The sequence below is a fragment of the Lissotriton vulgaris genome, chromosome 1_2 (assembly GCF_964263255.1).
Source record: "Lissotriton vulgaris chromosome 1_2, aLisVul1.2, whole genome shotgun sequence".
Classification (NCBI taxonomy): Eukaryota; Metazoa; Chordata; class Amphibia; order Caudata; family Salamandridae; genus Lissotriton; species Lissotriton vulgaris.
Window position 1 is genome coordinate 160,061,044 of NC_141686.1, and position 14,836 is coordinate 160,075,879.

Consider the following 14,836-nt stretch of genomic DNA (forward strand, 5'->3'; position numbering starts at 1 on the left):
TATGATCGTCAATCGTAATTAAGGGAAGTGGTGGAGTACAGCTGTCATATCAAAATAACAATAATAAAAATGTTGTCCGAATAAATATTTTTGCCTAAACATGGTTTATAAAAATTGTAATCACAAATGTATTTATTTAGCGCTTACTACCGCTGAACAGGCTGTGACAAATTTTTGGCAAGTAGCACGCTCCTATGGAATGCAAAAAGGATTAGTGGTGGATTAGTATAGGGAAATATAAATTGCTAACTTGAGTGGTGGAAATATGAGTCTGTTAGTTTGATTGAATAGGATAAAGGAGGGATAGAGAAGGGAAGAGTCTGGAAAGTATTTCTGGCAAATCATAGAAGTAAGATGCAGGTTGGGATGAGTTAAAGGAGGGATAGAGGATGGAAGAGTTTACAAGGGGTTATTTGGGAGATCACAGTGGTAAACTGAGGTTTGGGAGTGAGTCAAGGAAGGATAATGGGGAGAAGAGTCTAGAAAAGGTTATTAGGGAGATCATAGTAGAATTAGATTTGGAGTAAGTCAAGGAGAGATAGAAGAGTAAAGCAGCAAGAAAGGGTTAGTATTAATATCATAGTAGTAAAATGAGGTTTGGGAAGAGTATGAGAGAGGCAGTAGATGATATATTGAGAGAGATATAGGATAAAAAGTGCATTGGTGGGAGTTAAAGGTTTTTTTGTGTACAACATGAGTAAACTAATAAATACCGCCTCAACGGTGGGATAGCCATATACATATGGATATAGTTTTGGGGGAGCGCACTTGACTAATGTGTTTCCCTCTACACCCCTGTGACAGGCTCATGGTGGAAAGATATTCAATAAATACCAGAGGTCTGTACACGGGCCCGGAAGATACTTAATGCAAGAGGAATGGTACATAAAATTGATATGTGAGTAAACTGAATGCTTGAGGTAGGCGAGGCTTTGATTAATGATTTATTTTGAGATTATGTCAGATCATCATATCCTGCCTTTATTCTTTTACGGATCCTTTAATGGAAAACAGGTATTGATTGCTAACTGGTGACGGACACAGTCATTGATTAAATATGAGACAATTGTCCTATTTGCATGACACAATAATGAAAGTAATAATACCTATGCTTGGTACTCAGCTTACATTATCTGCATTTTAAAGCCATCCTACTGGGTGTAGTGGCAACCAAATGAGGGAGGTGCTTAGATGATTTAAGCATGTCACATATGTAATCAATATGTCAACAAAGTGGTATGAGTTATGTGGGGATTGTGTTTTAGGTGTTTAGCTATACCAACAATTCCACCATCACCCCCAATTAATTTACAGGGACTTTACTCTAAAGCTATTTATTGTACAAATTTAGAGGTACATAAAATGGATAACATTTTAAGGTAGGTTTTAATTTGATTTTCCAGCCCTGAGGAAGTCACAGGGTGACATACCTCCTGACGAAACACTTGTTGGCTTGCAGTGGAATTTGAGTACAATAAAAAGAAAAGATTGAAGAATATGCGACACATGGAATGACTCAGAATTGTGTTTATATGATATTGTGTGTGCTAGGAGACTTATGTTCATGTCTTGTTTCTGTGTTTGGGATGCAGGGTTGACATATTTTCTCCTTTGTATCAGCATTGTGCTAATACATCACGTTCAGCAATTATGTGTACTGTGTGTTGAAGCACTGCATTTCCTTACTCTCCCCATAGCAGACAAAATAATAATATTAATATGTATATATATATATCTATCTATCACCAAAACGGAATCTGGATGAACTGATAAAATCTTTAGGTTTGGATGTATATGGGGAAGCCCCAACACACTTTAAACCATCATTTACATTGTTTTTAATTCTACCGAGAGATAGTATTGATATCAATGCAGAGCTTGTAACACAGGAAATAAAAACAGTGTATCATGTGATAAGACACAAGAAGCAGAAGACCTATGGTCAAACACAGGTGAAATTTTGCAATCTAATGAAGAAGATGCAAAGCAGACAAGATGCAGTGGTTAGAAGAGCAGACAAAAGGGGTAACACAGTACTTTGGCCGCTAAAGATGCACAAAGAAACTTACTAACAACTAAACAATAATGATTTTTATAGAAGAACAACAAATGCAAAAATACAAGTGGCTAGAACTGAGATTAACAAACAACTGAATACTTGGGAAGACTAAGATTTATTGAGTCAAGAAGAATACATTCTGCGTAAGGAAGATCATACAAAGATTTCAGCTTTTTACCTCCTTCCAAAGGTGCATGAAAAGTAAAGTCTACCACCTGATCGCCCAATAATATCAGCCAGAGATAGACTCTTTGAAAATGCCTTGAGATTTGTACACCACAGTTTTACAAGAGTACGTAAAAGCATTACCATCATACATGAAGGACACAGACGATTTCCTGAAGAGAATTTACAACATTACATGGGAGAAAAACTATGCACTAATACACCAGACGTACCATCCCTTTATACAAGCATACACCATGAAGATGGTCTAAGAGCCATAAACACTTTTTGAGGGCGCAACCAGTATGTTTAGTAAAACATACGAAGATGTTAATAGAGATGACAACATTGTGTTTTACCAGTAATCCTTTCTTATTTGATAAGGAGATATTCTAACAAATCACAAGTACAGGGATGGGCACCTGCTTTGCCCCCAGCTATGATAATCTGCATATGGACTGGTGGGAGGAGCATTTGTGCAATTAAAAACAATGTTATCATTTACTCAGCTGTGCGGCACTTCAACACAGTACATAAAGGCAAAGATAAGCTAATAAGGTACTATGTGATTTTGGAATGGGGTATCAGAAGCATTTAATCCCTAGCCGCTCTCCACAAACAAACATGACCAGGCTGGGAAAGCTTGCAGGCAAACATACTGCTAAGAGAGGCCCCGGACCCCACCCACCCCATCCACTGGGCACACTCAGATCATTTGTAAATCATGGGATTATTTTGGCCACCCTTCACTAGTTTTTTGAAGGACAACTTAGTTAAGTTCCATTCAGTAGGCATCCCCTCAGAAGCTCCTTCCGAAACAAGATTAGATCCTCTTAAAATCGTTGATACACAAAGTTTGGATAGCGCATTGTCTTTATGCACTCCCCAACGGTTAACCTACAGATAAAGGGCTCCACTGTTGTTGCATGCATTGTGTATGCTACATCTGTTAAAAAAGAAATATAATAACATTAATTTGAATAATGCAGTCGGATTTATTTATATGAGAAGTGCGAACCTATATCTAGTGCAGAACTGGATATTTAAATCATGATTAATTTATATGAACCCCTGTTTCACAGGATCGATGTGGTGAATGACAAAAATTAAAAAATTCTTCGGCTCAATTATGAGTCTGACAGTGGTGTTACAACTTCAGCAACCAGACTGCCATTGGGCTGCTGTAACCACCAGGGAACGCTTGGCGGTGGCGCGGCAGCCGGAGCTCACAATATGTTTCAGGTGCCACTTCGGAACTGCCATGCAAATTACGATTTTCCTGACAGCCAGCGGTCCCAAGGAGGTTCTTACTCCAAGAAACTGCTGGCGGTCAGGAAACAAAGGGGACCCTACAATGCTCCCCTTGACCCGAGCATGTTAGTGCATGCAGGGGCACATGTTGTGCCTCCCCGAGTGCATGCACCCCCAGTTCCAGCACTGCTTGGACTTCACAGTCTATAGCATACTGGAATGCACTGTGGCAGTCAAACAGCAATGAAGCATTAAGGTTCACATTTGAGCCTTTTTTACTGCACCTCCGTGGGACTCCCATGCCGCCTGCTAGACCTTGATTTTACTCGTAATTTGGCGGGTGGGTGGCGTTCGGGTTTGATGTGTGAGAGCGGGTGTTGGAGTACTGCCTCACTCCCACCCTGCTAAACTCGTAATCAGGTCTTTAGTTGCTTGACTACAATTAACTAAGCATTTCTTATGAGTAAAAATAGATATATGGGGGGCGATTACGATGCGGCCCGTAAAAGGGCAGCAATGTAATGGCCTGCTCTTTTTACTTTCCATCTGCCTCACTATGATGGAGGTGGTCGGAAAGTAAACCAGCCGGCTAGTAACCTCAAGGGTGGGCCTTTCTAGATTACAGCTTAACACAAGCTACCATTGAGGAAAGGGAGCATGCCCCTAACAGTGATCAGTCATGTTGAAATGAGTCAGTCGGGCCGCCGACCGAGTGTCCCAGGACCGAGTCGTGTCAGACAGAAGCAATTCCGTCCGACATCAAAATAAGCTCCTTAATACCAAAAGCATGCTGTGAGTTACTGAGGAGTGATAACCTTTTTATCCTTAGTGCAACATTGTATCTTTCCAACCCGTGAATTCAAGAAGGAAGGAAAGAGTAAAAACCCCCACATTAAATTTAAACTTCACCCGAAGGTTAATGTCAATGTATGAGAAATCACTCAATGTATTATGGGCCCGATTCACAGAATGAACTTAAGACTCAATCCTAAACTTACTCCTATTTTGGTATTCACAGAATGCACTTACTACTTTTGGCATTCACAGAATGAATTTACTACTTTTGGTATTCACAGAAGTTAGGATTTTGTCTTAAGTTTGTCTTAAGACAAACTTAAGACAGACTTAAGACAAAATCCAAACTTCTGTGAATACCAAAAGTAGTAAGTTCATTCTGTGAATGCCAAAAGTAGTAAGTGCATTCTGTGAATACCAAAATATGAGTAAGTTTAGGATTGAGTCTTAAGTTCATTCTGTGAATCGGGCCCTGAGTGTTCACTGTGTAAAAACACACTACAGTGCTATTCTGTTCCTTCTGTTGATTAACCCTTTATTTTGATTTCTAGCAGAGATGAAAAAAAAATGTGTATTTCAACTTCTATGTTTATCACTTTTCAAATTTCACATGGGATTAGATATTTGCCTTTAAAAATGGTGTTTCTTGTTTCTGAACAAGGCCAGTTTCCACAGCTGAAACACGTCAAGCACCTATACTCAATAAGTCAGAGAATAAACAGCTTTTAGTGTTCGTGACTGTTTGCAAATACAGTGTTGGTGCTTGTAATATGGAGAGGCCTCGATCAGGAGCACAGCGGCACACAGAATCAAGGAGGAATGTTGGATATATTTTAACCATAAATGATATATACATTTGTTAAGTAGACCTGTAGAATTTCTATACATTTTTAAACCATAAGTTTATATATATTTATATATTTACATCACAATTTATTTTCTGTTCTTTCACAGGATTGCCCTTATTGACGGACACGTACCCAAAGAATGGTGCTCAAAGAGTTTTATTGCTCGTCACCTGTCGGCATTATGCGTTTCGGCTCGCTTGAGCCTTGATCACATGAAAGTGGCAAGAAAAAACAGTGCAATATTTAAAGTGGCAGTGCTCGCTGTTTAACTCATCACATGTTGCATCTTTACAATGAAACTGGAAGACATACTTTGCTGTTACACTTTGGGAACAATGCACGTTTCTTTTAACATTTGTTCAACCATGCCATAAATAAATAAAATTGTGAGATCACGTACAATCATTGTATTTAAAAAGCCATTTCAGCAATTTGTAACATACTAATCACAGTTGCAAACACCTATTTGAGGCTTAATAAAATATTGGTCAAATACCTTGTTAAATGATTTTACAGTTGTACTTGATGTTCGCATGGCAATAAATTACGGGTTAAATCCCTGTTTGTGTAGTCTTCCCAAATTTCGCATTGATTTAATCTAGCAACTGTATGAGTAAATACCCTCTAGTGCAAACTAACGTGAAAAAAGTGCTTGGTGCTTGTGCAATGGATGGAAATACTTGTGCAAAACAGTGCAAGATCTGTGAACTACTTGTCATATCCTTGTTGCAAAATTGTAGGGGGATTACTATATATATATTCAGATTTTATATGCATGTTACTCATGTCAGTTGTTGATGTTGCTTTGTATTCTCATGTTCAATTTGTCGTATAGGGTGACCCCCCCATATTTTGAATTAGACCTGCAATTTGTGCCTGGGATGTAGCAATATTATGCAAGTTTTAGGCAACCTAGACTGGTTGTATAGATGTAAACAATGTATGTGAATAAATAGTCATAAATACATGGGATATTAAATAAAAAATATTAAAATAGATTTGATAACCCATATCACTATAAAATTCTAAACATCTCCTATTGCACAATTGAAGCACAATCTGATCACATTTTAGATAATACCTTCTTTAAAATTGACTGTAAAACATGGGTGGATAAAACAACATATATAAATACTTCAAATAGATTTAATTATCAAACGTTGATAAAACCTTCAAGTCTGGTCCTACTGGTCTCTTATTTGCACCCTTTTTATTTCTTCGTGTGAGACATGTGTGTAAATCTTCTGAGGCGTTTAGCCCCCCTGGATATTTTTAATCGAACTTCAGAATGTAGCGAGTTTCTAACTTTCTTAGTTTATTTTTTTCGATTGCCACCTCTTCTGCACGAGGGGACTGCGTCTATCACATAAAATTTCAGGTTTGCATTGTTTGAATGGTGAAATTCCCTGAAATGACGCGCCACAGGATAGGTGTTGTCCTGATTAGTTATAGCTCTCAAATGTTGCAACACCCATTTATGAACCGGTAATTTAGTGCTGCCTATGTACTGAAGTCCACATGGGCATGACAGGACATAGACAGCAAATTTGGTTTTACATGTCAACGATTTGGAGATTCTGTATGTTCTTTCACTGAAGGGTGTCAAGTAGGTACTTTTGTTGACTCCATGGGAACATGCTTTACAGGTTTTACAACGGCAAAACCCTTTGTTAGCTTTAATCCAGCTAGTTTTGTCAGCTACTTTGGCACTTGTCTTTACCAAAATGTCATGCATTGCGGGCCCCTGCTATAGGTCTGCGGTAGCAGGGGTCCAATCACCGGGTCACTTCGCACTAGGGGCCAATTCTGTAGAATAATTTTTTCGAGTGCCCTATGTTGTTTACTGTATTTCAGAATTAGTCTGAACTCCCCCTTCTCCTCAGTATTGGTTGGCATGTTACAGCATCTGATTTGGTAATGGCTTTGTCAATTATGTTGACCGGATAGCCTCTCTGTTGAAATCTTTTTTTACTTTCGAGTTGTGCTACTGTAGTGTAGTTCCTATATTCCCAATAGGCTCTGCGCATTGGAATAACATAAACAGCAGTGTAGACGTAGGACTGAGGTCATCTAGGTCTCTACTGACTATGTTAGACTTGATTCGTTTTGCCAGCTAGCTCAGAGGTCACTAGAAACTTTCTTGAATGAACAGGGAGGGGTTAACTTCCCTATTCAGACAAGAAGGGATTAGCTTCTGACAACCATATAACATGACAAATTTGCTCCCCCAGAATAAGGAGTATATCTCCAGAGTCGTGTGAAAACAATAGACAACTATTTCACTCAGTCAATCGTGCATGCTTAGTCTCACCAGAGTGCAGAGAAATAGAGAGACGGGCGTTTTCAATAAAAGGTGTTATTTTATTGAGCAGTCTTCTTTCTCATGCAAGAGAAATGAATTGCCACAATTGCAATACTTATCATGAAGTAAAGTGCGTACAGTAAAAGGAGTATTATGAAATAATACTGTAAAAGCAATGATATGGTTTCTTAGCCATATGATACTTTAAAATGGATAAAATATTTTCATACATAAAAACATTGACTAACAAACTCAACTGGTGCTTCTAAGATACGCCTACCCCGGTGTACCTGACCTAAGCCTAATATGTGGGAAGGAGTAAGTAAGTTGCAGTTTTAAGTTAAGTTGGTTTTTGCCAAGAATCTGAATCAAGAATTCTCTTTAAGGTTTTAATCAGCTCCGTACCTTGGTTATAGAATGAAGGAGGTCTTGCTTCTCGTTCTCAGGACTCGATCTCCCAGTAACCCGCAAGGGTGACTGGAAACACCGGAGCAGGATTTCTCGGCGTGAGAAAAGGCAGCTTCTTTCCCGGTGTGTTAAAGGGAGGGACGGCTTCCTTCGGCTCTCGCATCAGCTGGGCTTCGGGCAAGTAGAACGTCGCTCCGCTCCCAACCACTGTGTGTTGCTTAAGGCAAACGCTGGTATATTTATACCTGGAAGGTGCTGTGTTTGACGTAAGGTTGGACATAAGACGTTAATAAAAGATGTCACTAAGAACTGGCCGTTCTTTTACTGCTCGCAGGAGTTCTATGACAAATCAAAACACAAGCATGGGGAATTGCCAGGTTGCTGGAGATTTGGTTTGTTGAAAGAACTTGTTGTGCTCTCTCGGAGTCTAAGGAAGTAGACTTGCCGTATTTGGGCTGCATATATGGGTATGATTCTTATGCCTTTATATGGACATGATTTATTATAACCATATAAGGGCATACATCTGGAATATTTTATTAGGGTCCTAGATACATTAACAACACTACCCTCAAATCTTCACTGTTGCTGCAAATGTGTCAACCATAGCATTTCCCCATAGGGGATGCTGTTAGTTAAGTGTTTGGGGTGCGAGATGCTCGCATGTAGGGTGAAATTCCCAGCTGTTTTTTTCCTATCGAGGCGGGTTTTAATCTTATTATTGTCTAAAAACTCTATACTGTTTTTGCTAATTGAAGCTATAAATTGTAGATTGACATTGTTGACATTGATTTCCTCAACAAAGGTGTTAGCCTCCTCTATTGTACCGTGCGAAAACACAAACAAGTCGTCAATAAAGCAAAGCCACATCTTAACATTATTCTTCATTTGATGACTGTGTTTTGCCACGAGGACCAGTTCCTCCCAAATGCCCATGTGTAGGCAGGCGTAACTTGGTTAGAAACTGGGCCCCATGGCTACACCTCTGGTTTGCTGGTACAATTGGCTGCTGAACATAAAGATATTATTATAAAGACAAAATGTGATCATTTCTACTAACATCTTACTATTGTCCAGGTGTTCTGCTGGTCTCTTTATGAGGTAGTGTGCAATAGCTGCCAGACCATCGGTGTGTTCAATATTTGTATAGAACGCCATCACGTCTAGTGCTATGAGGAGGAAATCTTCTTGCCAAACACATTTTGAGATTGTTCTTAGAAAGTCACTGGTGTCTTTGACATATGATGGTAACTCCTGGACAAAGCCTTGTAGCTAAAAGTCGATGTACTTAGTTGCATGTTCCACTAATCCATCCCTAGCACTGACGATAGGTCTACCCAGTGGATTGATCGCTTTTTTGTGAACTTTAGGGATGAAATACATAGTTGGGGTGGTCGGGTTGATGTTTTTCATGTATTTGTACTCATCAACACTGAGTAGGTTGGCATGTTTCCATACGGAAAGTTTTTTCTCAAAGTCTCTGTATGTAGCCTTTAGATTGCTGATGTTTATGCGCGCAAAGCATGAGTGATCATTCAATTGATGAAAGGCTTCCTTGTTGTAGTCCTTTAATGGCCAGATGACAATGTTTCCGCCTTTATCGCTATTGCAAATCACAATGTTTTTATTTTTCTGTAGTTTCGAGATTAGGTTTCTGTATTGCTGATTGCTTTTATTCCAATTCTTGTTTTCTGTTGTACCGATTTGTTTAGATTCTTCATTTGTGCCGTTACAGATTCATGAAAAATATCCATTGAGTCTCATATTGCTATGGGGTTGAACGAGGACTTTGGTTTATTTACATATGTATATACACAGAGAAATGCACATATCTAAATACATGTATATAATCAATTTATACACGCTTACATGCACAGGCATATGCAGTGCAATTGTGTTTGAATATGGCGGTGATGTTGGAAAAACCCAATACTTGAGTAGTCTTTTGTAGTCTCATGTCTGAAATCCCTAGTTTGGTTGCCTGAACAGAGAAAAATGTACCACCTAAGGGCGGGCGGAGAACACACTCCACAGCAGAGCGGAGTTGGCCAGCCCCCACCTCCAACCCTCATATTAAAAACAAATTCTACATTAATTAAAAGTAAATTAAAAAACACTTAAACACTTACCTGTACTGCGGCATCCCCAGGCTGCCCTCCTCCTCTTCCTCGCCGCCTGTGGGTGATCCTTGAGAAAACTGTGCAGGCACGTGCGCATGCGCAGTGTTCGCAAGGATTACCCAGACGGTGAGGAAGAGGAGGATGGCAGCACAGGGCCTCCGCAGTACAGGTAAGTGTGTTTTATTTACTGTTGATTAATGTAGAATTCATTATTAATAGGCAGGGTGGAGGTGGGTGGCAGAGCCGGGCGGAGCCATGCGGAGTTCCACAGACTTTGTTCCCAACTCTGTGGACCTCCGCATAGCCCCGCTATGCCAACTACGCCCAGGGTTAGTACCACCCAGGATTCTTTTCTTGTATGCTTGGGTTTTGAGGCGAGATGTCAATCTGGAGCAGAGGTTTATTTTTTTATATATTTGGGGATTTTATTCCTGATGAAAAGCAACTTGAAGGTGGATCTTCTGGAACCGGTAACCAATGTAGGGCCCTCAAGGCAGGAGAGATGTGGGCTTGCGGTTTTTCATGTAGTTTGGCAGCAAAGTTCTTGACTTGTTGAAATCTTTTCATAGTTGCTAAAGGTGGTCCATGGTAGATGCCGTTGGCATAATTAAGTTTAGACAGTACAAGAGAGATAGAAGCTTGGACCTTGCGTGGAAATCCTAGGTGGGTGAAGATGTATTGCAGTGTTTTCATAGTAATGAAGCTTCATATTGCCAACTAGTCCAATTGGGCATTAATGTACAACTTGGAGTTTATGTTAATTCTGAGGTTTCTTACTTACTTAGATACTTTAGGAGGTGGTCCCAGATCGTCAGGCCAGACGCAGGGTTGGTCATGATCGCCACATGTGAATATTTCAGTTTTGGAAGCATTCAATTTCAGATGGCTCCATATCATCCACTGATAAATGGCTCTGACGCAACTAAAGATTTTGGAGTTTCCAATGTCTTTGACGCTTTCCAGTTTAAGTAGTATTTGTGTGTCATCTCCATAGTTATAGCATGTAAGCTGAAATGTCCTTGCTGGTAGTTACTTCATGTAGATGTTAAAAAGCATGGGTGAGATTATAGAGCCTTGAGGGACCCCTTCTTTTGTGAATTACTGTTTGGATGAAAAATGGGGAGTGTGGATGACATTTGTTCTGTTTTGACGGTAGGATTTGATCCAGTCAAGAGCAGTCCCCTCTATGCTGACTTCGTAGAGTCTTTGGATTAGAGTGTCATGGTCAATGGTGTCGAAGGCAGCTGAAAGATCCAAGAGAAGGATTGCAGAGGCTCCATTCCAGTCTACTGTGTTTTTAAGGTCATCCCAGATGGCGAAGAGGACACAGATTCTGTGCCTCTTCCTCTGTGTAATCCTGTTTGGAAGTCAGAAATTTTGGCGTTATCTTCAATGAATTGTGACAGCTGGGTGAAAGCTGTTCTTTCTATCAGTTTGGGCAGTAAAGGTCCATTTTAATGGGTCTGTAGTTGTTTGGGTCTTGTGGATCCAGGTTGTTTTTCTTCAATAATGGGCGTTTGTGGGCCTTTTTTAGTCTTCTGGAAAGATTCCTGTAGTTAAAGAATTATTGATTATTTATTTGACTTGTTTGGCAGTAGTGGTAGTAACAAAATGTTTTTGAAGATTTGTGGTGGACTAGGGTCAGAAGGACAGCCTGCTGGCCTGCTTGCTTTGACAAGATCTGCAAATTTACTTTGTGATAGTTTTGGGAAGAAATGTGGAAGCTGGGCAAGCCTACTCTTGGAGGGGATTGTTGGAATGGGTTGGTGCTGGTGGTTTTACTTTGTTTTAAATAGGAGACCCACATGTCTGCTTTGGTTGTGTAATGAATTACCAGTTTTTCAGGACATTGTTCACTAATGGGATGTATTCCTTACTGTGCATTAACATTTCTGAAATTCTGTGAGAATTTTATAAAATTCTTGATTTGCAAATTTAGCATTTTGAATTCTGCCTTAATAGTACCTTTTTTAGGTTTTCTGATTGCTTGCTAGTATATTCAGGTATGTTTGTGTAGGTAGAGAAAGTGTCTTGATTGCTATTTATTTTGAGCCAGGTACATTGCAGCTTTGCAATTTGTTTCATCTTTTTTTTATTTCTGTATCTCTCCAAAGTGCTTATTTTCTTTTGTCATGTTTTGTTGTTCTTAATGGTATTAGTATTTCAAAAACTTCAAGGAGCCACTCAAAGGTTTTGAACTGCATTTATTGCAACCAAATCTGTGTTGTGTGTTAGCTTTATTTGTAAGTATTCAAATTCAAAACTGACTTTGTTCCATGGTCGTTTGGTGGATGCTTTTAAGGGGGCTTTAGGTGTGTTGATTTGTGGTGTTATGTGTTGAAAAGCTACTAGATGGGATCTGTTCATGTAACTGGGGTCATCCTTTGAAAGGTAACTAGATATGATTTTGGAAAAATTACATTGAGGATGTGTATAGCGAAGTTTGTGGATGATCTGATGTATGTTTAGTGTGTCTAGATCAGTGATGCGTGTTCTTGGATGGGGCATATTGGATTTATCAAACCATATGTTTGCAAGGATGCACAGGTTTGAGTGTAGTGTCCTAAGGTTTGAAACTATGTCTATTGCTAAGCAGCGGTCTGTAAAGAAAGTGGAAGTTACAGGAGGAAGTTGGTGTTGGATTGCATCTGGCAAAAAAAGAGCCTCACAACTTTGCATGGAAATTTCATCAGGTTTGGTGAGATTTATTGTTTCCTTGAGTATAACAGCTAGTCCACCACCTCTTTTGCCTATGCAGTTTTGCATTATCAGTTTGATAGCCTTGCGGAACAGCTTTATGCAGCATCAGAGCCATGTAATCTCCCAGCCACGGCTCAGTTGTGAAAAGTATGTCAGGTTGTGCGTCACTTGATTAAGTCTTAGATTTCATGCTTGAGAATGATTGAGCATTTATTAGTAGGCAGTCTAGAGATTGTGTATCAGCGGTGTTGTGAGTTTGGGCCATATTATCAAGGACGAGCGATACATTATCGCCGCTTTTATCGGCAGGAAACTGCCGATAAAGCGGCGATAATGGACTTGATAATATGCTCTATGGATTTCCAATCGAACCCCATGTTAGATGTCTTCACATGTGCTTCGATTGGAATGCCACCCCCCCTTTGGCCTTCACTCTGGGGGCCCACAGGGGGCCCCTAGAGTGAACACCGCATGCCTTTCTGTGGCGGCATTGCCGCCACGGAAAGGCATTGAAAAAAGCCCATGGTAATATTGCGGGCGGTGTCTAACAGACACCGCCTCCATGTTACTCGTTTTCCGCCCCGGCCGCAAGGCGACTGGGGCGGAAAACAGGCGGGCGGTATTTTGCACCGCCACCTTCCCCTCCGCCATCCTAATATGGCGGGGGGGATTTGGGCTTGCGATGGTGGGCGGTTTGCCTCTGCCAGGCCGGCGGTGGCCACCGCCAGCCTGGCGGAGGCAAACCGCCCGACATCGTAATGGACTCCTAAGTCTTATCAAGTAATCACATACCTAGCCCTACCAACCAATCAAAACCCGAACCATAAGCATTAGGTCGAATAGAAACCCAGCATGAGGAGTCAATCAAAACCCTAGCCCTATCAGCCAAACAGAACTCAATCCCTAAGCCTCATAAAACACTAGCCCTGGGAGCCAATTAGAGCTCTAGCCCTATTAGCCAATAGGAACACAGTGTAACCCGAGCAGAATTGATACATCGCTGCTGCTTTGTGAATTAGACCCTTCACAAAGGCCCACATTGCAGCTCTTTGGAAATCTAACTGCACAACGCATCTTTGGTGTAGACCCCTGCATCCCTTGTCGACAGCAGACTAGATGATGACACCGGACTCTGCATCACAACCTTGCAGCTCTGCAGAACCCACACATCGCCCAACTGTGCACCGCATTGTAGACAGTGGACTTCACATCGCAAGCCCTGCAAACCGGATCCCCAATGACGAAGTAGGCTCTCGCATAGCTGCATGACGCATTTTTGATGCAGATCATCGCGGTGCTCTGAAAACCAGGGTTAAGGTACTCTGTTCAGTTGACCTAACTGAATCCCTGTAGCCAGCCTGTACTCCATCGGCCTGAACTTGTGACTTTGTCCCAGTCCAGCATTACCAGTTGGCGCTTTGTGCTTTTTGCCTCTATTTTCTCTAAAATCTTTAAAATGGAATATCTCGAGTCTACTGATTAGATGTTTGTCATTTTGGTCTTGTTGTGTTTATTAAAGAAAGGTCTAGGTTTCCAACATTATGTGGTGTTTTCACTTTATTACTGTTTGAAATGGTGCACAAATACATTGCACATTGCCTGACTGCTCCGTGCCAAGCTAGCAGAGGGTTGAGCACAGGTTAATTTAGGGTTTGCTTGTACCTTACCCTGATAAGTGCTGTGATTGCTGCCTCACAAGGGCTCACACCCCAATCAACCAACAACCCAGTTTCTCACACTTGGGTAAAATATTGTCTTGCAAATTCGAATTTTCAGTTCAAAACTGCGCACAGGTTGCAATGGCAGAGCGTTTAAAGGGCTACTTAAGTGGGTGGTACAATAAATGCTGCAGGCCTACAAGTAGCCTTTAATTTACAGGCCCTGGGTACATGCAATACCACTTTATTAGGGACTTAAAAGTAAATAAAAATTTCCAATTGGGTATAAGCCTATTTGACCATGATTTAAGGAAAAAGCACAAGCTCTTTAGCAGTGATGAGCAGTAGGAAAGTGCACGAGAGTCCAAAACACTAACATAAAGCGGCCCAGAAAACATGCGGGGGGGGAGGCAAAAAGTTTGATGGTGACCCTGCAGATAGGTACAAGTCCTATAATGATAAAACGCAATACATCAGTCTTAGGTTCCCGGACTATGCTGTCACCCTTTCCATGAAACAAAAGCTCTGAA

General features: G+C 40.7%; 1 pseudogene across 1 annotated transcript in view; it reads right to left on the minus strand.

Annotated features, from left to right (window-relative positions):
• LOC147734738 (aldo-keto reductase family 1 member B1-like) overlaps positions 1–14,836 on the minus strand; it is a 236,662-nt pseudogene that overhangs the window by 44,885 nt on the left and 176,941 nt on the right. The window lies entirely within an intron of this gene.